General features: G+C 30.9%; 1 pseudogene; it reads right to left on the bottom strand.

The window, feature by feature from the left end:
* Positions 1-8,391: 8,391 nt before the first annotated feature.
* On the bottom strand, positions 8,392-11,343 carry LOC107934710 (pentatricopeptide repeat-containing protein At4g25270, chloroplastic-like; annotated as a pseudogene).
* Between the last annotated feature and the right edge of the window lie 15,425 nt (positions 11,344-26,768).

Genomic DNA, 26,768 nt, shown 5'->3' with positions numbered 1-26,768 from the left:
GTTTTGCCTCAGTGCCTTAGAGAATTTCTACAAAATTTCTCATTTTTCGAGAGTAGATTGACTTAAGCAAGATTTGAACCCAAAAAATCACCTAAGGCCGCATGATTTGCCAAACTAAAGATCTAGCCCTGTGACAACCTAAAATGATGTTGGCTGACATGTGAAAAAAATCATTTTTTATTTTTGTTAAATTAATTTCTCTCTCCTCATATTAAATTTATATTGATGTAGTAAATAATGTAAAATGTGCATTTTTTTATATTATTGGGATAAATAACTTCAAGACAATGAATATGCATGTATAATTATTTATGATTAAAATAACATAATTTGATTGATTATATGTATATGTTAGGATATGCAAATCTAATTTTAAGAAATAACAATAATTTGGCGTGGAGTGAAATTGTTTGTTTTCCTTAACTTCATAATAGTAATACAAGACAAAGATGAAAGTGATGGAGAGGAGTGGTGGACCGCCTGAATGGTTTCCCTTGTGGTGATGGAAGTCTGGGGTAGGTGCCTGTCAACCATGACCACCAACTTGATGCTGCTGTTTCACACCAAATCAACCCAATTATTGTACAAATTACGGCTCAATCAATTAATACTCCAAAGTCTCTATTTCATGCCACACACCCTGCCTTCATTATTGACTCCCTATTGCTGACTCAAGGTTTTATTTATGACAACCATATACACATTTATTCTCGTATAAACAAAATCACACAAAATAGGTCGGGCTACTCCCCGGTCCAGTATGCCTTATCCAATCATATTAGATAATTGGATAAACTATAAAAATATCACTTAACTATGCCTTTCATTTTATTTTGATCATTTAATTATGAACTTTTTATTTAATCACTGAATTTTTTAAATTAAATATTTTAGGGACTATGAGTTAATGTGGGTTTTTTATTGGTATAATAAAAAAATTAATCCTTTAATGTTTATATATTCTATCAATTTGATTCTAAATATAAAAAATTCAACAAATTTATCCTTCAATATTTATAAAATTTGTCAATTTAGTCCTAACTCTAAAAATTAATATATATTAAAAAAATCAGTTTGTCACTTTAGTCCTAGCAAAGTGGATGAAGCTTTTGAGTTGTATGATTGAATAAGCATAGTAGTAAGGCTATATCGAAAGAACACTAAATAAAAAGTTACAACTTCTCGTAGTAGTATGATTGAATAAGCAGGTTTCTCCCAAGAATCAACCTCTCGTAGCCTTCCTTCCATATGACAGGGATTCCATGATGTCCTCTGTCCATGGTCTAAGTTGCCAATTCATTGTGTTTCTTCCAGACAAAAGTTATAATATCTGACTATCCCTTGGCATGATACTCTTTGTCCTAATGTTTTTCTCCAATGCTGTTAGAAGAGCATCTCTTAATATGGGCAGCTTTGAACTTGTCTTGTCAAGGTGAATGGAAGAGTAGCTAGCTTGTGTTAAAGTTCCGCCATTGCTGTCTTTGAAGATGAAAGCAACCCCAAATCCTACTGCCCGAAAATAGAAGCACTGACTTGTGTTAATGTTACTTAAAAACGTGGTTTGAGCCGGTCGGGCAACGGGAACCATAACGTAAATTATTACTTACCTGGAACACAATTATTCGATTTACTTGTTAGATACCAAATACAATTAATTTAACCTTTCTCAATTATTTATATTAATTAAAATAATATATGTCAAAACAATTTTTTTGAAAAAGGGGTCGACTTTGATTTTGAAAACAAAACGAACACGAGAGTCGCCACCAATCATTTTTTATGAGGTGTGATTGGATCACCTCACAATTTGATCATTTTAATAAAAGTTTGAATTATTAAAATGATGATTTTTAGTCTACAAAATTCAGAAAATGGGTTCGGGAATTGGTTATGCACGAGGAAGTATTAGCACCCTCGATACGCCCAAAATTGGTACCTAGTTGATTACTTGGTGTCTTTAGTGTTGAAAATTGAAAATTTGAAAAGATTTTTTTAAAATATGATCCTTTGTTAAAATTATTTCATGTTAATCGAGAAAGAGAATTGCGTCCCTTGAGTTAGGACACAATGTCTTAAATTCTCAATACGCGAATAAAAGCCGAAAAACTTATTTCAAAAGATGTTCGACTATCTCGGTTTTAGAAAAAAATTATATTCCGTAAGTTAGAACACGATCTTTTCGTAATTTCTGAAATTATTTAAAATTTATGCTTTAAAAATGTTGGGGTATTTAAAATTTTCGAGAAAGTCGAAACCCCGTAAGTTGAGAAACAACTTTTTGAATTTCAAAACACGAAGTATTACTTGTTTAAAACAACATTTTAATGTATTGGATAAAACTTAGCACGATTTTGTAGTAAAATGTGAGAAATAAATTACGATACATAACAAAATAATGGGTATGTTAACGTAAATGACAATATGAAGAACGGCAATAAAATAAAACATACAAGCCAGAAATAAAATGAAAAAAAATAAGAAGAACAATAAACTAAAAATTTAAAGCTAAAGACCTAACATTACATAAAATAATATTGTATAAAACAATTAAAAAATAATAATATTAATGATAATGATGATGACATTAATAGTAATAATATAATAATAAAAATCTAAGGTTTTAAAATTATATAAAAGGATATAAATAGATAAATGATAAAATAAAATAAATGTATTTAAAAAAAATTGGGTAAATAAATATTAAAGAAATATAGTAATAATAGTAATAATAATGCAAAATTGATTAATTTGATAATAATAATAATAACAACGTATAAGTAAATACAAAAAAAAGGAAATATAATAATAATATTAAACTAACTAATTTAATAATAAAATAGTAAAAATAATAAAAAGGACTAAATTGAATGTTAAAACAGAAATTTGGGGCAAATCTGAAATAAAAAAGAAAGTGAAGGACTGATGGTTTAGTTTAGGTTTAGTTTGGGCTGATGGTTTAGTTGGGCTTCAGGTTTTGAAATTGAGTTTAAAGTTTTGGGTTTGGGGTTTTAAGTTGTAAAAAAGGATTGTTAATAATTATCCGGGCCAAAATTTGGCCTTATAATATAAATTACTAATAAATGTAATTAATTTCCATGCGTAACAAAATCAGATAACCTTTAATGAAAAAGTTATAAGCTATATAAAATTTTAAGGTTTAATACTTCATTTGCCCCTATACTGTAGCTGTCGAAATCATTTTTAATTTGAAAAACGGGAGTCTACTTAAAAATAAAAATAGAGTTGCCATCGATCTTTTTTTGAGGTGTGATTGGATCACCTTGAGATTGATCATTTTAATAAAACATTTTAATTTATTAAAACAATGATTTTGGGTCTACGAAATTCGAGAAAAAGGATTCGGGAGTCGGTTACGCACGAGAAAGGGTTAGCACCCTCGTAATGTCCAAAATTGGTACCTAATTGATTAATTAATGTCTTAATGTCGAAAATTTGAAAAGATTTTAGAATATGATCCTTTTATTTAAAAAGAACACTTGAATAAATTAAATTGGATGCTAAAACCCTCTTATTTCGAAGAAATAACATGTCATACCCAGTGAGTTAGGATACGGCATTTCATATTTTCGAAACTGAGCTTATCTTTTGATTTTTAAAACTCATGCAGTGAAGTTTAAAAAGGATATTCAATTATTTGGGTCAGATGAAAAATCAGAACCCAGTAAATTAGGGCACGATTTCTCAAAATTTCAAACATAGAATATTGCATTTATTTTTTAAAAATCTTTATCTCGAAATGCAAAATGTCATATCCAGTGAGTTAGGACACAACACTTTGAATTCTTGAGAATAAGCTTTTATTTGAAACTTGTACCTTTTGATTGAAAAAGGATACTCGGTTACTTAGATTCAACGAGGAAAATTAGAACCTAGTAAGTTAGGGTACAATCTTCTCGAAGATGCCAAATACTGAGTATTGCCTTATTTTGAAAACTTTTGAATAAAATGATTTTAAAACTTAAACGGTATTAAAACACGACCTTTTAAGCGAATAAAATGCGATGAAATAATAATGTACAACGCAAAGTAATAATTCATAAACAGAATGTTATAATAATGAATCACAAATAACAATAAATACAAAGTAAGAAAATCTAAAATAAAATATAAAACAATTCTAAGCAAATAATACATAAAAAAGGATTTAAAATGGACGTTACAAAAGCGATCTAAAGTATATAAAATAATTTAAAAAAAGATTAGTATCCATTCAAGATAAAATAATATATAAAACTTTTTAAAAATAATATATAAACAATTCAAAATATATAATGTGTAAAAAAGGTTTAAAATACATAATATATGAAAATATTAAAGTAAATAATGTATAAAAATTTGAAATGAGCATTAAATAAAAAGTTAAAATAAATAATAACAAAAAATATAAAAAATAAATAAATAAATAGAATGTTAATAACAAGAGTAAAAAAACATGTATAAGAAAAATAATAATGAAAATAATATTAGTATATAAATAGAAATAGAAATATAATAATAGAAATATAAATAGATTAATAAAAATTAGATAAATAATAATAGTATTAGAATAACAAAATAAATATAAATAGAAACATAATAATAATAGCAATAATATATTAAATTAGTTAATTTGATAATAAAATAGCGAAAATAAAAAAAAGATTAAATCAAACCTTAAAGCAAAATTTTGGGGTAAATAAAAAAAAAAGAAATGGACGAATTTGAACGAGTGAATAACAAGGAGGGACCAAAAGGAAAATAATCCCCACCCTCCAAAACGCACAACTTCATGGAGGACCAAAATGCAATCAAAATAAATTTTAGGGCCAAAAAAAATAATGAAAACTTAATTGCAAAAAGAAAAAGAAAAAGGAAGAACTAAAGGCAATTGGATGAATTTAGAAAAAAGAAAGAAATTGAAATGAAATGAACAAAATTCTCACGTAATTGAAAGAGAAAAGAAAATAATTCAATTCCAATGGAAATAGAAAAAAAGAGAATAATCATCCAATTTCAAATTAAAGTAAGAATACCAAAATAATTCCCTTTTCAAAGAACAAAATACCCCTATTTATATACATAGAGTTTACTAAAAAAGCTTAATTAATTTAATAAATTAAAATAAAATAAAAATAAAATAATATCTTCTTATTTTTGACTTTTTACCTTGCCAACAAAATTTGATAACTCCTTGGCTTTTTTCCCCTTTTTTATTTGGTCTCAATTTAATGATTGTCTTTCAATTTGACCCTTTTTAGTTTGTTTTCGACCAATTGCATCTTTTGGCTTTATTTATTCGGTTATTATTTTTTTCCGGGCCCATGCCAAAATTGGCCTATTACAATAGTTATGTATTTACCACTATTTATTTTTTATTACTTTGACTTTTGTATTTTTTTTTGGTTATCACCTATAATTTTGTAACATTTTTATCCCAACACACATTTCCGTTTAAAAATTAATCCAGCCAATGATACGTTGCCGGTACAAAATTCATTTAAAAATTTTAAAAAGATATCAAAACTAACAAATCATAAAAAAAAACCCAAAAATCTTAAATCTAAAATTAAAAAAATTAAAAATTCATAATCTAATTTTGAAAATTATATATATATTTTTTAAAAATTAAGTATGCAAAATTTCAAAAATTAAGAAAATCATAAACTTTGTTTGTTTGGAATTTTAGGGTTTTTTTTAAAGAAAAATTTATAATTTTATGAAAATTTTTAACAATTTTATGGTATTTAAACTAGAAAAATAAAAATTTCTTAAAAATATTTAAAAAGTCATAAAATTTTTTAAAAAAATTGAAAAATAAACCATTAAATTCTTAAATTTTTTTAGTAAAATTCTAAAATTTGCAGACAACCTTAAATTCCAAACAAACGAATTTTTAAAATTTTATGAAATTCTTTTTCGAAGTTTCATATACTTATAATTTTTAAAAATATTTTTTTATAATTTTCAAATATAGATTATGATTTTTTAAAATTTTATAAAGTTTATTTTTTATTATTTAAGTATTTTTAACTTTTTTGACACGTGGTAGGATGTTATTAATTGATTTAATTTTTTGACAAAAAATTAGATTAAGGCAACGAGCTATACAAAAAGAAAGTACAAGGGCTAAACTGATAAAATATAGTATATGCACCAAAGTGATAATTAAGTTATAGTATAGGAGCCAAAAGAAGTATTAAGCCAAATTTTAAAGATTAAAAATAAAGATGATAATTAAAAAAATTAAATTTTTATATGAAAAATAAAATAAAACTCCAAAAGATATTTTTTTTTTATACATGTACTTTCTCGTGGTTATTTGTCTTTTGGCACTTTTTTTATGTTGATTTGTCTTTCTCTTTGATATATGTGAATCCTTTAAAGCTTAGGAACGCCAAAGTTATCGATTTTCGCAGGGTGAATGGCGATTTCGGTAACATTGGTCAAACTTTCTTGCCATCGGTACGCCGTCAATCTTGTTAGAGAAATAGCATTATTTGGATCACCGACTTTGCCTTCAAGATCACGTCAGTCCTTTGTGGCTAAATATTCCACAAAAATGCTGTTGCAGTAAACATAAGGGAAGAGTTGAAACTGGTGGTGGGTAGTATATTGAGAACAAATTATTGCATAGAAACACTGCATACATTCCATTTTTAATCCCAAATGACTGCCATACTAGACTGCTCTTGAGAAAGGACACACACACAAATATAAGTGTTCACCAATTTCTTCCACATCGTTGCACGGAAGACAAGACACAGAAGGTATTCCAACATGCTTTTGCAATAATGCTTGTAAGAGGAAGACTATTTGCACATATTTTCCACTGAAAGAGTATGGTTTTATTAGGGACTCGGAGTTTCCAAAGTAGGCTCCAGAAATTCTTGAGTCTCACGTCAGGAAAAAAAGGGGAAAATTAAACAAGAAAAATAAAATAATATTACTAAAATATGATGGTTTTGAAGCCTATAAAATACTTTTCTTAAGATTTTAATGTCTTCTAAATATAATAAAATTCTCAAACATTATAAGCAGAATAGTGAAAATGGACTAATAGAAAAGCTCTATATTTCTAATAGGCGTTTCTTTTCATAAGACATCCTTTCATAAATTTGTGTTGTATCTTTAAACTAATATCATGCATACAAGTTAATATCTCTGAACCATCAATTAGCGATATTCCACACTTCAAATGAAATTTTTGGTGTCCAAGATTGAACCTCAACTCTTAAGTATTAGAAGTGAAAATATATTACAGATAAATATTTATTTATATTTCTATCTATGGTTCTTTACTTTTAGCACTATTATGGATATATGCTTATCTTGTTCATAATCAACATTGAAAGAGAGACTCCACCTCTACTTGTTAAGGGTTCGTTTGGTTCACTGTAATGGAATAGGGCTGTAATTGAATAGAGCTGTAACGGAATAGAGCTGTAATCAGTAATTCAATTGTTTGGTTGAATGGAATGGAATAGAGCTGTAATAGAATTCTTGTGTTTGGTTGAATGGAATGATGTTGTAATAGCATAAGAAAAAAAGCTAAAATGACCAAAGTACCCTTAACAGAATTTTTGTTGGTAGATGATTATTGTTATTAAATTTTAATAAGATTATTGTTAAATATATTTTAATAAAAATAAAATTAAATAATTTAATCATATTTTAACATAATTATTATTAACTACAATTTAATAAAATAATATATAATTTAATAATATTATTAATTATTATAATATTTAATAATAATTTTAATATAAAATTTTTATTAAGAATATTTCAATGCCTAATATATTTGCTTTAATCTGGCCTCTCACCTGTTGTCTTAGGTCACAATCGCCAATATAAAAAAATGAGTTTAACATATCATATGAGTTTAACAATCGCCAATAACGCATTGTCAAAGAAAAATGAACAATACATATTGGTAAGTGTATGTCAGCATAAGATACACATAACATATTGCATGCCATTGTTTAGTTTTTCTATTAGCTTTTCTAATTTTTAACAGTAAAAATGGATCGAATTTTTAACAAAAATTATAAATTTTCTTATTAATCTAATGTACAAAAACTAATTTATCTATTTTTTTAGTACAAGGATAAAATACAATCTACCACCTAACAAAAAAGCATTGTATTTTTACCAATCCAACAATAGTTCATCTATCTTTAATTAAGCAACAACGAGTAGACATATTTCTTTATGAGCATGCATGCGCATTCACAACCAACAAGGCTTGATTATTAAGCAATTGATTGTTTTGAATATTAACAGTACTCGATTTATAGCATGCAGGAATCAACCCTAGTTATTCTGTAACAGTTAAAGCCAGATACTCCACTACTTGCATGTTAGCTATGTTAGGAACCTTCCAGACCATTATTGTACAAATCAAGTGTTTTTTTTTTATTAAAGGATGTACAAATCAAATGTTGATATATAATGGTAGTCGAAAAAATATCTGTAACCACATCCACAAGCCCCACACTGATTTGCTTTTAAGGCCCTCTGGCACAAAAGATTCACCAATCAAGTTTCTTGAGGTGAGCTTTCCACCTTTAACTATTTACCACTAGCAGACAACTCTATATTATAATCCTCTATCCAACATCAATTTTCTATCTCTTTCCGCATCCTCCACCCTCCCTGCATCGCTATATATCTTCATCAATAACTCAAAATTATGTTGGTTATCCGGATCAAGCTCGAAAAGTTTTTAACCTGCAATTTCTCTTATTTGTATGTTTCTATGAACCGAACAGGCATACAACATTGCTCCCCACACAGTTGGCCTTGCCTCAAACTCCATTCTCTCCACTATCATGTTGAAAGCCTCATCTATCAGCTCTGCACTCCTATAAATATTTACCATGCAAGCATAGTGCTCCATTCTCGGATCAACCCCATACTTCTTTCTCATTAACCAAAACAGTCACTCTCCGTCCTTGACCAAACCTAAATGAGCACAAGCCTATAGTATTGCTACAAACGTGATGCTATCAGGTGAAGTACCGCTCCTCACCATCTGTTCGAAGTACAGCAGAGCTTCTGGGTGTTTACTATGACCAGAGATTATTGAATTCCATGACACAATATCCCACTCGGGCATTCGTTGAAACAACCAACTTGCTCCATCTAACTTGCCAAGATTAGAATAAACAACGATCATAGCATTAACGACAGATGTATTCCACTCAATTCCTCGCCTGAGAACCCATCCGTGTATCTGTGCTGCGGTCTTCAATGAACAAAAACTAGATAGAATAGTGGATATAGTAACAGAGTCAGGCTCAAATCCCTCTTGAATCATCCCACGGAATACCTGCAATGCCCCAGCCAATAACCCGTGATGAATATAACTCGTCAACATGGAATTTCAAGAAATGTTATCCTTACAAGCAATGCTATCAAAAACCCGCCAAGGCTTAACTATGTCTCTACATTTTGCGTACATATCAGTAAGAGCATTAAGCACAATGAGACTCCATTGGTTTTTAATATCTATCGAGTTTAATTTTTTTATCAATAGCTTACTACAACGAGTCTCCATTCTATTGGGTGCTCAATTGAAACTCCACTTATTCTTTTCCCTTCTGATAAAAGAGAGAAAAATAAATAAACCAGCAGCTACACCCAGCACCATTCTTACCTCTTGTATATATCATCATGCAGTACCTGAAGTATCACTGCCGGAGGATAAAAAGATAAACTGGGAACACTAATAATTTATAGACACTTTGAATCAAAGCAATTTTCGGGCATAAACCAGTTAGCATTAGCAGTTGCAGATAAACAACACCCCGAAGCAGCCACTATTGAGTCCAAGCGTGCATTGATTGAAGAAGGAAGGGAAGCCATTAAAGCAAGCATTGAAAGAAATGGAGGATTTCCATACGAGACGAAACGTTAAAGTCTAGGGGGACCTGATCTTAATCATTATTAATAATCATAAATATAGTTTTTCCTCTCCTTTACCACTTTTCTTCGGTAATAACAGAACCCGCAAATTCATGTAGTTGTGGCTAAGAAAATTTTGTTTGAATAAATGCTAAAACTAAACCTAGTTGTCCAAATTGGAGAGCAGTATTTAAGTTTTTAATTTTTATAATAACTTTTTTGACACTTTTAAATCCACACCATAAGCATTCTGACAATGCAGTGCAAGAGTGGGGCACTAATGACTCACATGGCAAAATCAAAATGTAAACTTGACATGCAGTATAGAAGAGAGGGAATAAGGCACAAAAATCGGCAGAAGTATGCAGGAATTTGCAGGAAAATCTTCAGCCAAAAAGAAGAATATATAATGAGTTTCTGAGACTCATGCTAAAGATAATCAAGAAATTTGTAGGAATTTGAGGGAAGGATGCCTCTCCTACCCTAAAAGCATTGACACTTGAATTTAGCAAGACAAGAATGAAGGGACGTGCCTGGGCTTGGAAACGCCGATTTTTTTACCGATTTGATTGAGAACGTCGAGATACTTCTTCAAGGCTCTGCCATTGTTTCTTTCGATGAATCAGTAAAGAACAAACCCGTAAACAAAAATGAAAAAGCAAAAATGAAGATGATGTGAAGGAAGCAGAAGCTGACCTTGGATGAAGGGGAGGAATGGCTGCCGATTGAGAGTGTTTTTGAGGTGAAATTTTGGTAAGGGTAAAATAGGGTTCCTCAAGCAACGAATAGCTAAACGGTGAAGAGGGAAGGGAATAGAAATCCCCAAAAATCTCTGCTTAAGCCCGGAATGGAATAGCCCCGTAATAAGCTATTCCATTGAACCAAACATCGGTTTATGTGGGGCTGCAGAATAGGGTGGTAATATGCCTTAAGTTTATATAGGTAGAATTCCTTTAATGTTTCCATTACTTTAGACATTTAAACATTAGACTATAAATTTCAATAACAACAAGATTAGTTCACTAGAATTGAATAAAATTGTAATGGAATAAGACTGTAATGAAATGAAATAGAGTCCAAATATTACATAGTTTGGTTGAATAGAATAATAACAATGAATAAATCAGGAATAGATAGCAAATGACAACTTTACCCTTAAGAATAAAAAATAGTTTATTTATATTATTAATATATAATAAAAGTATTTAAATTAAATTAAATAATTTCTAATAAAAATATATTAACCACCGTTCATCATATCTCAACGAATAGGTCAGAATTACTGTTCATTTTTCCAGAAAACCACCGTTTCTTGAAGCTTTCTTGAAGATTTCCATAAATGAGAAAATTACACTTTCTTGAGCTTTCTTTAAGCTTTCCAGAAGACCACCGTTTCTTGAAGCATTTTTTTAAAGTTTTTCCAGAATTATTGTTCATCATTTATATTATTAGTAAAGTTTTCTTTTAAGTTTTCGTTTCTACGTTATTTGATTCTACAATTCCAAAATTTTCAGATCTATCTTTCTTGAAGCTATTCATGCTTTGTGTGTTTTTTATGGAAATTTTTGAATTTGTCTTTTTTGAAAATTCTCTAGAAATCAGAAACTTCCCTAAAAAATGCATGCAAGTTTGATTTGGGAAGGAGGTATTTTTGATTGAAAAAAAAAAGAATATTATTACGGGTGACATCGTAATGTTCTGACCCAAGATTTTTTTGAAGATTCATCAAAATGTTCCTTGAAATCTTTTCTTTCATATTTTCTAATTTATTGTTTGTGAAATTTCTAAAAAAATATCATAGATCTACAAAAACAGGTTGTGGGTTCCCTGTCCATTTTGGTCATCCTCCTCCCTAATTTTCGATCTTTTAATCTCTATAGAATAGCTTGACCCAAAATTGAGATAGAAAATGCTATCTTTTTTTTAAGCTGTTGTTGCAAATTTTGAGATTTTTCTCTTCTTTCTTTTCGTCAAAAAAATCTAACCATATTGTTCTTGGAACCATTGGAGATCATCTGTATTATTGTTAATTTCAATTTGACACAAAATTCATCAAGAAGAAGAGTTGTAAAAATAAAAAAAAAAACAAAACGATGGACATAATTGGGAATAAAAAGGTCGCCATTACTTGCGTTGCTGAATTGTCTATTCCTACCCCTGACTACCGAATATGGATTCAACAAATTTGCTGAATAAACAAGGAATGGCATTCCATGAAATGGCTCATTCAGTTAACCAAACTAGTGTGTTCATTAAAGAATAAGGAGGGAATGGATTCAAACTTATTTTCTATACACAATGGATTGTACACTTATTTTAGAATGAATTTTACTAGAGCATCATAAATATATAACAATTTGTTTTCATCAGTTGAACATTAAAAATTAGAGACTACTAATTAGAAGTTAGGTTCCTATTATCAATATATAACAGTAAGGCTGAAACTCATTCTAATTATAATACTACTAATCAAGCAAAATTATTTGCTCTCACATTCATTACCTTAATTCATAAGTTAACATATCCAAACTTCTATTTTACAACATGTTTTTGGATATTGTTCCTTTTTCCAGGAAATAGTTGGTATTGATTGTGACCACAATTCTAATTCTCATTAAAATAATTTTTAACATTTCTATTTTCATAATTTTAATCTAGACTTGACCATGGATTGGATTCAAGTCAAGTCAGTGCAAAATTTTAAGTTCATCTTCTAGATCCGATCTGAAACATGGGTCTAAAATTTTACTCAAACCCGACTTAGATATAAAAGAGCTAAACCCGAGCTCAATCTGACACGTCGTTTTCGTTTTTTATATAAAAGCAAATTTTAAAAATATAATACATCAAATGTACTAAAAACATTAAAATAAATGTTTCCCAATAAATTGAAAATACATTCAAAACAATTTATACTTAAAAGAACACTAATATAGTTGTAACTTAACAAGTGCTTCTAAAATAATAGCAAAATTAATAATAAAATAAGAGTTATACAATATCCAAACAATAGCAGAATGACACAAAACAACAGTGAAAAAAAAAGGCAAATTCGGGTTGAGTCGAACTGAGCCCAGACCAAAAAATCTTACTCGAGACCCAACCCGATTAGAAAATGAGCCTTATTTTTTATCTAAGCCCATATTTGGGTCTATATTTTTGCCAAAACCCTCCAATTTTTCATACAGAGCTTTAAATTTGGACAAGTGACCCTACTCATAATCAGGTCTATTTTAATCCAACTTAAAGTTGGATAAAATAAATAAAGAAGCGTATTACTTTAATACTTTAAGATTAATAATCAATTTAATTGCTTTTCTTTAATAAGTTGGTTAAACTCATGAACTTGAATAATTTAACAATGTGAAATTATATAAAAACTTACACTACGGTGGTACATTTAATTTGTTGTTAAGAAATCAACACCCCACCATGTGCAAAATATTTGTTCTTTCACTAAAGAATACTTAATTCAATCATCAAGATCTCATTGTTTTCCCACTCATCTTTTGTCTTTCTTGGCGGCATCTCATTATTGCTGCCACATTACCATGACAATTTCAGTTATTCACCCTTAGTGAAATATTACTAATATGGTAAATATTTGATATATTGAAATTTATTATTATTTTTATAAGGTTCCAGAAACAACTACAACTCAATTTTTTATCCGTCGATTCCTCAATTTTCTATTGACATCGTATGACTTAAAAAAAAATTCTATTTCTTTAATGTATCTTTCTAATATATGTGAGGCTCAACTCCAAAATGATTATAAGTCTCCAAAGGCATTAGATGGTTCGTTTCTAAGGGGTCTAATATTTTCTTTTGGTCGGATAATTGGACTGGTATTGGTCCTCTTCAAAACCTTATTGGAGGCCCTTTAAACTCACACGAAGATCCTTTGAGGGTGCAAAATTTCTTCTCTGATCCCACCTCTCTCTCTTTCAATTTGCCTGCCCGAATTGGTAATACTCTATTGGCTACTTCGTTATCCTTGTTCCAAGAGACAAATGATGTGCTGGGATGAAGCGACACTTCATCTGGTATTCCTTTTTATCTTTGCTCGGCGTACAATATTGCTCGTAACGTGGTTGATTCCCCTTTCGATAGACCTGTTATGGATTGGAAATGGTTTTGGAAGTTACATCTCATTCCGGAATTAAATTTCTTTCTTTGGGAACTTGTTCGATATATTCCTCCAACCCCTTCTTTCTTAATAGACAGGGAATGAATCTATGTGATACATGTCCTTTTCGTTCATCTGATTCTGATGATCTTAATCATTTTCTCCAGAACTGTAGTGTTATCTAACAGCTTTGGATTGAGCTAGGCATTCCACCCTCTTTAATTGCATCATTTAATGGCCTTTTAACAGATTGGCTACACACAAACTTGAAGGCAAAGTGTTTCTATACAAAGTCGAAAATTATCCTAGGTCTAATTGCTCAATTTTATTAGTCATGCCATTTTTTAGATGCTAATCATAATCCATCAGAGGATGTTTGATCAGCTAGGACTGTATGTGTTGAAGTTAAATTGCCTTGTACATCTAAAATTCTTCTCATGCTTAGACAAAGCTTAAATGTATCAAAAAAATCAACACAAATTTGTTGCTTTAAATAAATCAAGTAGATCATTATGTCCAAACTACTAACTCTATATAACAGTGCACAAACTACCTTCATGGTATGAAAAAAAAAATTGTGCCACCACTTTAAACCACATTACGAGGTGCACCGCAAGCTGTGCATCAACATATCCGTTTTATAGGTTGTTATTCTTTAAAAAAAATTAACTCAATTCATAAAATTAATTACTATAATATTGTGATTAAAACTCAAATTTTAAACATATATTAGTTTATAATATATATAAAAATACGAGTTTAAAAAGAATATCTTTTAATATTCATTTAATTATTAAACTGACATTAAATAAATATTTTTTCTTATAAATAATAGAGTTTTTATACATTTGAACCATACCATTAAGAATAATAGATAAAATCTGCTATAAATATTTAAAACAATAATATCAATAATATCTTCTTTTATTTGTATAATAGAATTTTTATTGGTTTGAACTACACAGTTAAGTATATTAATTATCAATAATATAAATGATTTTAACACCCCTCGCCCGACTCAATTTACGGAACTCTACATTCGTTGTCGAAGCAACTATAGTCAACTAGTCAACATACAAGCATTTATACATGTAATCAAGTTTTAATCAAACTCAAATTATGATTAAAAAATTCATTTTTGGGTCTTAATCGAGCTTAGGACAACTCTTTTGACAACTCGAGCACGAAATAGGACCAAATTGTAAAGTTGTAAAAGTTTAAGCCAACGTCGTGACGTCACAAAATAGTTTGTCACGTTGTAACCTCAGGCTGCTTGACGTCATAATATGACTCACTGTCAACCAACGTTGTGATGAGAGAGGTTGGTCGTTGGGAGGTGGGCTTTGTTTTTTGTAAAAAGAAAAAAAAATGTCATTTGGTACCTATTTCAAGCTTTCCACCAAACATATCAATTTATGAAGAAAACATTTACTTCAGCTAATTCAAAACATGCCAAAATCATACCAAATAAGCTCAATACTCATATTCAACTTTTCAACAAAACATTCATTACCTAAACATCAATTAAACTTAAACATTTTAATGTCACTAGGGCATACCAAGCAAATCATCCAAACATCAATCTTTACCTATACCTTACCATATTGAAACATACCATATCATTTCATTTACGCACACTTTGTGTTGGAGCATTTTCAAATATTTATAGTGTTCCAATGACTATAAATGAATGGGTGTTATTAATCAAAAGATTATATTATTTGATTTTTTGAAAAAGAATTATAACTATTTAAATAATATTATTTGAATAGTTATAATTAAATGAAAATTTATGTGTTTATTTTAATAAAGACATTATTATTCAGAAAGACACCTATTGATGATGAAAGATGTCTTTATGAAGAGACATGAAAATTCCTATAAATAGGAATGAGATTTCATTTGGAAATCATACCAACAAATTCTAATATTCTTTCTTTCCTTCCTTCATTTTCTAATATTATTAGATTATTCTATAAAGTATTACTGCAAAAATCCTTTATAGAAATTAAGTTTCTTGTAATACATTGCTCAGTGTGTAGTGGGCTATTCTCGTTAGTGCAAAACGAAAATAGTCATTGGCTTCATTGTATCCTCGAGGTTAATTTGCTTGGAACTCGTTTTCACACTGAAGATAGGTAGGGCGAATATATCCTTAAAGATAGTGGCTTGATACACGCTTTGGAGCCTTGTCTTATTTCTTCTTCTGTTCGATTTTCGTTTGTGTGTTCGAGATTTTCCTCACTGGAGATTTGTACTAACAATTTTAAGGTTATAATTCATGATGACTACCACAACTCATGAAAGTGGAACACTAAAGGAGTTGGCTTCCAATTTTGTCAAACTTGATTGGTTTAATGGTGGTAATTTTCGACGATGGAAGAAAAAGATGCACTTCTTATTAGCAACTTTGAAGATTGCTTATGTTTTGGATACTCTAAGACCTGACGAGACTGAAAATGAATCTGTTGCTGCAACTCGAGAAAGACAAAAATTGGACAATGCTGATTACATATGCATGGGCCACATATTGAATGGTTTATCTGATGGTTTGTTTGACACCTATCAAAACGAGGTCACCGCTAAAGAATTATGGGACAAATTGGAGACAAGATACATGACCGAATATGTTACAAGTAAGAAATTTCTTGTCAGCCGTTTCAATAATTATCAAATGGTTGATGGTTGTTATGTTATGGAACAATTCCTTGATATTGAAAAGATGTTGAATCAATTCAAGCAATATGATATGAAAATGGATGAAATGCTTGTTGTATCCTCCATAATAGACAAACCTCCTCCATCTTGGAAAGACTTAAAAAGAAGACTAAAACATAAGAAAGAAGAAATATCTCTTGAGGCTTTGGAAAATTATCTTTATATTGAAGAAGAATATCGAAAGCAAGATCAGAATCTAAATTTTGAAAATGCCAAAGTGCATGTTATGGAGAAAGTACAGACTACTGAACCATTCAAAAGAAAGTTCAAACAGACTGATAGAGCACTTAAGTTCAAAAAGAAACAAAAGGGCTTATGCTATCATTGTGGTAAGCCAGGACATTTCAAGAATGAGTGTCGATTTTTAAAGAAGAAATCATCTTCTAAGGCTGATAATAACGAAAAGTTCGTTGCAATGATATTTGAAATTAATATGGCACAAGATGATAATAGATGGTGGATTGATACCGGAGCAACCAAACATGTATGCAAAGACAAAAGTATGTTCACAAAGTTCACACAATGTGAAAATGACAATGTCTTGTACATGGGAAATTCTTCCACCGCAGCAATCAAAGGCAAAGGGTCTGTTGAACTACAATTCACTTCTGGAAAGATTTTAACCTTAAATGATATATATTATGTACCAGAAGTTAGAAAGAATTTAGTGTCTAGAAGCATGTTGAATAAGTTTGGTTTCAAACTTGTTTTTGAGGCAGATAAGTTTATTTTGTCTAAGAGAGGAATTTTTGTAGGGAAAGGGTATTTGTATGAGAGTGTGTTCAAACTGAATATTATTAATAAGAATAAAAATACTATTTCTGCTTATATGGTTGAATCTTTTTGTTTATGGCATTATAAATTAGGTCATTTGAATTATAAAAAATTGAATGACATGTACAAGTTAGATTTAATTCTTGTTTTTAATAATAATATTAAAAAATGCAATACATGTATGTTGACTAAAATTACAAGAAACCTTTTCCCTAAGGTTAAAAGAAAAACAAAATTGCTTGATTTGATACATAGTGATTTATGTGACATGCATAATACTCCTACATTAGATGAAAAGAAATATTTTGGTACTTTTATTAATGATTGCTCTAGATATTGTTATGTATATTTATTGCATTCAAAAGATGAAGCGTTTTATAAATTTAAAGTTCATAAATCTGAGGTTGAACTTTAGTGTGAATCATTTATCAAGTGCTTAAGATCGGATAGAGCTGGAGAATACAATAATCCAAGTTATTTTGAATCCATTGGGGTTGTCTATCAAGTTTCAGACCCTTACACACCACAACAAAATGGTGTAGCTGAAAGGAAAAATAGAGTCTTGACTGAAATGGTAAATTGAATGTTATAATATTCAGGTCTTGGACAAGGTTTTTGGGGAGAAGCTGTTCTAACAGCTTGTCATATATTGAATAGAGTTCCTAATAATGAAACTAAAATAACCCCTTATGCACAATGAAAGAAAATGAAACCAAACCATAATTATTTGAAGGTTTGGGGTTGTAGAGCTATTGTCAAAGTTCCAACACCTAAACGTAAAAAGTTAGGTGAAAGAGGAATTGAATGCATATTTATAGGATATGCACATTATAGCAAGGCATATAGGTTCATGGTCATTGAACCAAATGATTCAATTTCAATTAATACTGTTATTGAATCAAGAGATGCTATTTTTGATAAAAATAGATTTAATTCTATATCAAGGCAATTACAGCCACAACAATTGATTCATTCTTCAAATGATAATGAGATTCCATTAGAACAAATTGATAATAATGATGAATCTTGTCAAGAATTAAGAAGAAGTAAGAGGATTAAAAAAGTCAAAGATTTTGGACAAAATTTCATTACGTTTCTTGTAGAAGGAAAATGTGAAAGTATATGCAATAAGATACCTTATTGTTATAATAGGGAATCTGATCCTATTACATTTGAAGAGGCAATGAAATCTCAAGACTCTGCTTTTTGGAAAGAAGTAATAAATGATGGATGGATTCAACAATGGGAAATCAAACTTAGATCTTAGTTGTTCTTCCACCAGGTTCCAAACCAATAGGTTGTAAATAGATCTTCAAAAAGAAAATGAAGGTCAATGGAACCATATATAAGTTTAAAGCAAGGTTGGTAGCTAAAGGTTTTACACAAAAACAAAGTATTGATTACTTTGATACCTATGCTCCAATAGCAAGAATTGCTACAATTAGACTCTTAATATCACTTATCTCAATATATAATTTGGTTGTTCATCAAATGGATGTTAAAACTGTATTTTTAAATGGTGAATTGGAAGAGGAAGTGTACATGGAACAACCGAAAGGATTTGTTGTTCCAGGACAAAAGCATAAGGTATGTAAGCTTGTTAAATCTTTATATGGATGATAAATCGTAATTTATACATATTTTTATCCCATGCTTAGCATATTTTTGGGTGAATTATCATTAGATTTGTGGAATTTGATGCTCCTAAACCTTTAATTTCATATCTTATACTTAGGTGAGCATAGGAGAGTAAAAACAGCGAAAAATGGGCCAAAAATAGAGAAAATGGGTCAACGTGGTAAATCAACACGGCCTGGACTTCCTCACACGGGTAGACCACACAGTCAAGTCTATTTAACAGGCTCTAACACAGTTTGAAGCACTTGCACACGGGCGTGGTACACGGCCGTGTCCCTGTCGAGCCCAAGTCTAATTCTATTCGAAAAAGGGCACTTTTAAGGGTTTTGAGACATTCTAAAGCCTATATAAACACCCTAGAGGAGGATTAAGAGGGGACGTGTAGAGTGAGAGGTAAGGAATTACTCAAAGAAAGCCGATTGATTCATCTCAGAAGTCGGATTATCCTTCAAGACTGAAGATCTCCTTTCAATTTCCTTTAGAGGTTTTTGGGTTTCTTTATGTCTTGTTATTATTATTCTTCTGAGATGTTGTCTTTTACATATATGAACTAAATCCCCTAAATACCTAAAGGGGATGAAACCTAAGATAGATCTATTTCTAAATTATATGATAAATATTTGATTTGTTCTTAATTATGTGTTCTTAATTCTTGCTTTAATATTCTAGGATATTGATTCCAGTGTTGATGTGCTTATTCTGAGGAGCAAAAGTCCCTGTCTAAGAGTAGATCTAGCATAATTAAGCGGAGTTGATTGCACCCCTAGACATAGGGTGACATAGGGGTGTGCAAAATTTGGGTAAAACCGAAAAAATTCGGTTAACCGACCGAATTCGGTTAATCGGTCGGTTAATCGAATTAATTCGGTCGGGGGTCGGTTAATAATTTTTTGAGTTTTCGGTTAACGGTTAATTCGGTTCAAAACTGGTCGGTCAACCAAATATTTTCGGTTTAACAGAAAATATTAATAAATAAATTTATAATATATAAATAGCCCACTATTTATTTAAACCCAATTCAACATAAACCAAAATACCCAATCTAATATATATTAACCCAAGTACCCAACCCAACCCAATCATAAAAATTACAAATAATTTAATAAATAAAAATAAAAAACATATAATTTTATACAAATAATTCGGTTAATTCGGTTAATTTGGGTAATTTGATTAATTCGGGTAATTCGGTTAATTCGATTAATTCAGTTAATTTTATACTTATTTTAACAAAAAATAAAAAAATATATAATTTTCGGTTAATTCAGTTAACCGACCGAATTAACCGAAAAATTTCAGTTCGGTTAATTTTTTTGAAAAAATTTTGGTTCGGTTAACGGTTAAAAAGTTTGAAAGGTCGGTTAATTCGGTTAATGTTATTTCGGGTCGGTTAACCGATTGAACACCCCTAGGGTGACATAAATCTACTGGATTAGGGTCAAACCTAATAAGAGAATCCATAGATCGAGTTAATGCAACACTAGGGGTTTTAATTAAAAAGAGATTTCAATTAATCAACATAGGGTTAGACGTTGTTAGTCTCGAGAGAGATAATAATATAAATTAGGGGTTTCTACGGATCAAGTCAAGTGAATAAATCATCTAATTCAGAATCAAATAACAAGTGAAGTCTAGGCGGATTCTTTCTTGGGTATTGTCTAAATCAATTAGTTTTCCCAAAAGTATTTCCCCAATTTACTTCCTGTGCATTCTTAGTTTAGTTAATTAGTTTAGATAAAGCAAATCCCCTTATTTTTAGGCTAGATAATAAAAAGAAGGTTACTACTAGTACTTTTAGTTCCTATGGGTTCGACATTCCGGTCTTGCTGTAAGTTATACTACTGTTCGATAGTTGCGCTTGCCTTTATCGTGATAATAGTTAGTTTTCAAGTACGATCAATCATAAATATAAAACTTATCACGCACATCAATGGACTTAAACAAGCACCAAAACAATGACACCAAAAGTTTGACAATGTTGTTTTAGCTAATGGCTATAAAATAAATGAATCAGATAAATGTATATATATCAAATTTGAAAATGGAAAAGGTGTCATAATTTGCTTATATGTAGATGACATGCTCATTTTTGGCACAGATTTGGAACAAAAAGAAAACAAAAAGAAATTCTTGTCAAACAACTTTGTTGTGAAAGATATGGGTGTAGCAGATGTTATTCTTGGGAATAAAATAACTCGAGGCAAAAGCACTTTCGCTTTATCACAATCACATTACATTGAAAATGTGCTTAAAAAGTTTGATCTTTTCAACTGTATACCAGCATCTACACCCATGGATCCTCAAATAAAATTAGTATCTAATGCTGGTAGGACAATTGATCAATTGAAATATGCAAGTCTAGTTGGCTGTCTTATGTACATAATGACTTGTACAAGACCAGATATTGCATATGCTATTGGGAAATGGAGTAGGTATACAAGTAATCTAAGTAGTTTGCATTGACAAGCTTTGAATAGAGTATTTAGGTACTTAAAGAAAACTATTAACTATGGATTGTGTTATAATGGATATCCCCTAGTTTTAGAAGGGTATTCAGATGCTAGTTGGATTACAAGTTTGGAAGATCATGCATTTACTAGTGGATGGATTTTCATTCTTGGTGGAGGAGCCATTTCTTGGGGTTTCAAGAAACAAACATGTATTACTGATTCCACCATGGCAACAGAATTTATTGCATTAGTCGTTGCATTTAAAGAAGCAGAATGGTTAAGAAATTTGCTTTATGATTTACCTTTATGGCCTAAGCCAATTCCACCTATTTCTATCCGTGCTACTCTAGCAAAGGCATATAGCCAAGTATATAATGGAAAGTCTAGACACATTGGATTAAGACATAGTTATGCCCGACAATTAATCTCTGATGGAGTGATCAACTATTAATTATGTGAGGTCAAGTAAAAATTTGGCAGATCCTTTGACAAAAAGTCTTGCTAGAGATATAGTAAAAACGACCTCAAAAGGGATAGGACTCAAGCCTGTTAATTAGAGTCACCCATGATGGAAACTCTACTCAACGCTTGGTATAAAGTCAAGTTTTGAGTTCAATGAGACAAAGTACATTATTAGTATGTGACTGTTAGCACTATAAATAAATCCATCCTAAGATTAAAGTGCTAGGTACCTATAATTGTAAGGGAAGGATGAGTAATGTACTCTTAATGGACCTATAACATAAATATGTTAGAGTGTTATAATTACGTGAACACTCTTGATAGGATCTACCTATGTGAGTAGAAGTGTGGCCGCTTCTAGGAGCTCAAGGGCTTGGCTCTGACAGCACTCATGAAAAGAGGACATAGACACATGGCCATAATAGTGTCCCTAGATACGATGCATTGACCGATGTTGAAATCATTGTGTGAGATGTGTTCGGTTAATCAAATGAAATAGTTGGTTCAAAGCTTAGTCTACCATGCAATTTCGATTAACTTTAACATATTTTCACTAAGTGAAGGTTCAATTGTAAGATACCTTCATGTATGCAAATTGATTTCCAAGAAGATCAAAATTTAAAATATTTTGAAAATGGGGGGAGATTGTTGGAACATTTTCAAATATTTATAGTGTTCCAATAACTATAAATGAATGGGTGTAATTAATCAAAAGATTATATTATTTGATTTTTTAAAAAATAATTAAAACTATTTAAATAATATTATTTGAATACTTATAATTAAAAGAATAATTATATGTTTATTTTAAAGACGTTATTATTCAGAAAGACACCTATTGATGAAAGATATCTCTATGAAGAGACATGAAAATTCTTATAAATAGGAATGAGATTTCATTTGGAAATCATACCAACAAATTCTAATATTCTTTCTTTCCTTCCTTCATTTTCTAATATTATTAGATTATTCTATAAAGTATTACTGTAGAAATCCTTTATAGAAATTGAGTTTCTTGTCATACATTACTCAGTGCGTAGTGGGCTATTCTCGTTAGTGTAAAACGCAAATAGTCATTAGCTTCATTGTATCCTTGAGGCTAATTTGCTTGGAACTTGTTTACACACTGAAGATAGGTGGGGGCGAATATAACCTTAAAGATAGTGGCTTGATACACGTCTTGGAGCCTTGTCCTATTTCTTCTTTTGTTCGAGTTCCATTCATGAGTTCGAGATTTTTCTCACCGGAGATTTGTACTAACACTTTGGCACATTATTCACATCAATGGCTTACATAACCATCAACTATCCAAGTTGGACCACATTTCTTCATCAATTATCATTTAAAACATATTTAATCCCAAGTATTCCATTCAACCATGTCAATCATGTTTAGCCTAACTCATATTTGCATACATACACAATTCAACATCAAAACTTTCATTACTTTAACCATGAACTAAGATAACCATTCATTGATAAATAACTCAAGAATGGAAATCAAACATACCATGTCCGATATTCAAAATCATCATGTACCATATTCATCACAAGATACTAATTCATCAAGACTTTTATACTGTTGAAGCTGATAAATAAGTTGTTATAACAGCTCCTAGTATTTAAGGATTAGTTCCTTGGTAATTAAGTACTAAGTATTCTAATTAGTTACTACCTACCCATTATATTACAATCAAGCTGTAGCAGCAAGAATGACACTTAAAGCATTTTATTCTCTCTTATCTTTTCAATCGTTATCTTAACATGGTATCAAGACCTAGGTTCAATTTTTTCTTGGTTCCTTACTTCTTTTCTTCATCATCTTCTTCAATGGCACTCAATCAATCTTCTCTTGTCATTGACTTTCATCACCCTTTTTATCTTTACCCTTTTGATATTCCTAGCACTCTACTGGTCTTTCATCAGCTTCTTGGCTTTAAGAATTACAATATATGGAGTCGATCAATGAAAATTGCTCTTCTTGCCAAAAACAAACTTGGATTTGTTGATAGCGCTTGCTCACGAGCTGATCTTCCAGTTGATCTTCATCCGCAATGGGACCGTTACAATGTTATTGTCCTCTCTTAGATCCTTAACAGTGTTTGGCAAGAACTTTCAGTTGGTATTGGTTTCGCTTCGAGTGTCTGCCTTGTTTGAAAGAATCTTCAAGAATGATACAACAAAGTCAATGGTCCAGAATTTATTATCTCTATTATACTATTTCTTCTCACATTCAAGGTACTTCTTCTATCTCCACGTATTTCACACAGCTCCTCCTTTTATGGGATCAGTATAATGTTTTAGTACCTTGCTCTCCATGTGATTGTGAAAATGCTCGAACTACATCTGTCTCTTTTCTTCAACAACGACTCTTTCAATTTCTAATGGGCCTCAATGATTCCTATTCTGTTGTGCGTAGTTAAATATTACTTATGCAACCGCTGCCTTCAGTCAATCAAACCTACTCCATGCTTGATCAGGAAGAATTTCAATGTCAAATCTCTTCTCCACTACTTTTTACATCTGAACCTACCGCTTTTTACTCATCGACTATTACCAATAGTAGTTCCAAGCGTAGATTCATTGGCGCTTATGATCACTGTCATGTCTGGGGTCATAAACGTGAAAATTGTTATAAACTGATTGGTTTTCCTCCTGATTTTAAGTTCACTCGCAAGAAATCAGTTGCTACTAATGTTACCTCTTCGATTGATTCAATTGAACCAGTGATTCCATCTGCTCCATCTGCTCCTACTTTAACTTCGGAATAGTACCAGCAACTTCTGACTATTTTGCAGAAGGATTTATCTATTTCTGCTACTGCTCACGTGGCTGGTACACCTTATTCCTCTACATCATCTAGTTGGATCCTTAACACAAGAGCTACTAACCATATGACATTTGATTTTCAATGCTTGAATTCTTCTGTTGCTCTTGCTCCTAACAGCTCTTGTGTTCAATTGCCTAATGGGAAATCAACCTTTGTTACTTATGTTGGCCATCTTATCCTTTCCCCCACTTATAAGCTAACTAATGTTTTACACATACCTGATTTTAATTATAATTTGCTTTCTGTTTCTCAACTTACTAAAGACCTTAATTGTTTTGTGTCTTTTTACCCTTCCTTTTGCCTTTTACAGGACCTTTGCAGTGGACGGATGTTGGGGATTGGTAAAGAACATGCTGATCTCTACTACTTTCACCCACATCAGCTCTCTTCCAGTCTTGTTTATCCTCACAAATCTGCCAATATTTCTTTGCCCCTTGTTACTTCTTTTATGGCTTTACATAATGATCCACATGTATGGCATGCTCGCCTTGGTCACACCTCTGTTTCCATAATGAAAAAATTTTGTTCAATTAAAATCTGTTTTACATGATCTTAATGAATTATCTTCTTATTCTATTTGTCCACTAGCTAAACAAACTAAATTTCCATTTCCTCATAGTCACACTCAAACTACTAATGCTTTTGTTTTAATTCATATTGACCTATGGGACCCTATAGAATCTCAACTCATAGTGGTCATCGTTTTTTCCTCACTATAGTTGATGATTTCACTTGAATGACTTAGGTATACCTTTTACGAACCAAGAGTGATCACTCTTAAACAATTTGTTGCCTTTGTAAAAACACAATTTTCAGCTGATATCAAGGTTATTCAGAGTGATAATGGTTCCGAATTTTTTAACTCTACCTGCACACCTTTTTTCACCTCTCTTGGTATTACCCGTCAAAGCTCATGCGTCGATACTCCACAACAAAATGGGGTTGCTGAACGTAAACATCGCCATCTCTTTGAACTTGCTACATTATCAATTGTTTACCTACCTCTGTTTTGTCTTGGAAATCTCCTTATGAAAGACTCCACAAAACTCCTCCATCTCTCAATCATCTAAGGTTTTTTAGCTGCTTATGTTATGCCACCGTACCTCATTATCATGATAAGTTTTCCCCTAAATCTATTCCTTTCGTTTTTCTTGGTTATTTTCCAGTTCAAAATGGGTATATTCTCTTTGATCTTCTTTCAAAGAAATTTTTTGTTAATCGCAATGTCACATTTCATTAGACTACTTTTCCTTTTAAAATTTTATTTCCTGCTACTCTGATGTTTCCCATAATTACTTTTGGCTCCATAGAAGACTCACATTTTCTTTCCAACCCTCCATACTTTATCCCATTACCTCATCTGATCTTTCTTCTTCCTCTTTCGCTTTGGATCCTTTCTCATTTCCGCCTTTACATCCATCTCCTCCTCTTCGAAGATCCACAAGAACCATTACACGACCATCTTGGCTACAAGACTTTGTATGTTCTCCTCCATCCTCTTCATCCTCTTCGCTTGCGATACAAGGTTCGTATCCTCTTACTCTTTCTTATGATCATTTACCTTTCCATACATAATACTGCTACCACCATATCACACTTTGTTGAACCACAATCCTATTTTGAGGCTGTTAAACATAAGTTTTGGATAGAGGCTATGCAACAGGAAATACAAGCTTTGGAATCCAATGGCACTTGGGAAGTAGTCTCTTTACCTCCAGAGAAAACTTCCATTAGTTGTAAATGGGTGTATAAGGTCAAATATCACTCTATTGGCACAGTTGAAAGGTTCAAAGCTCGGCTAGTCGCCAAGGGCTATAATCAAAAGAAAGGTATTAACTTTCAAGACACGTTCTCTCCATTAG

Source organism: Gossypium hirsutum, chromosome A12 (assembly GCF_007990345.1).
Source record: "Gossypium hirsutum isolate 1008001.06 chromosome A12, Gossypium_hirsutum_v2.1, whole genome shotgun sequence".
Lineage (NCBI taxonomy): Eukaryota > Viridiplantae > Streptophyta > Magnoliopsida > Malvales > Malvaceae > Gossypium > Gossypium hirsutum.
This window is presented reverse-complemented; position numbering and strand designations above follow the sequence as displayed.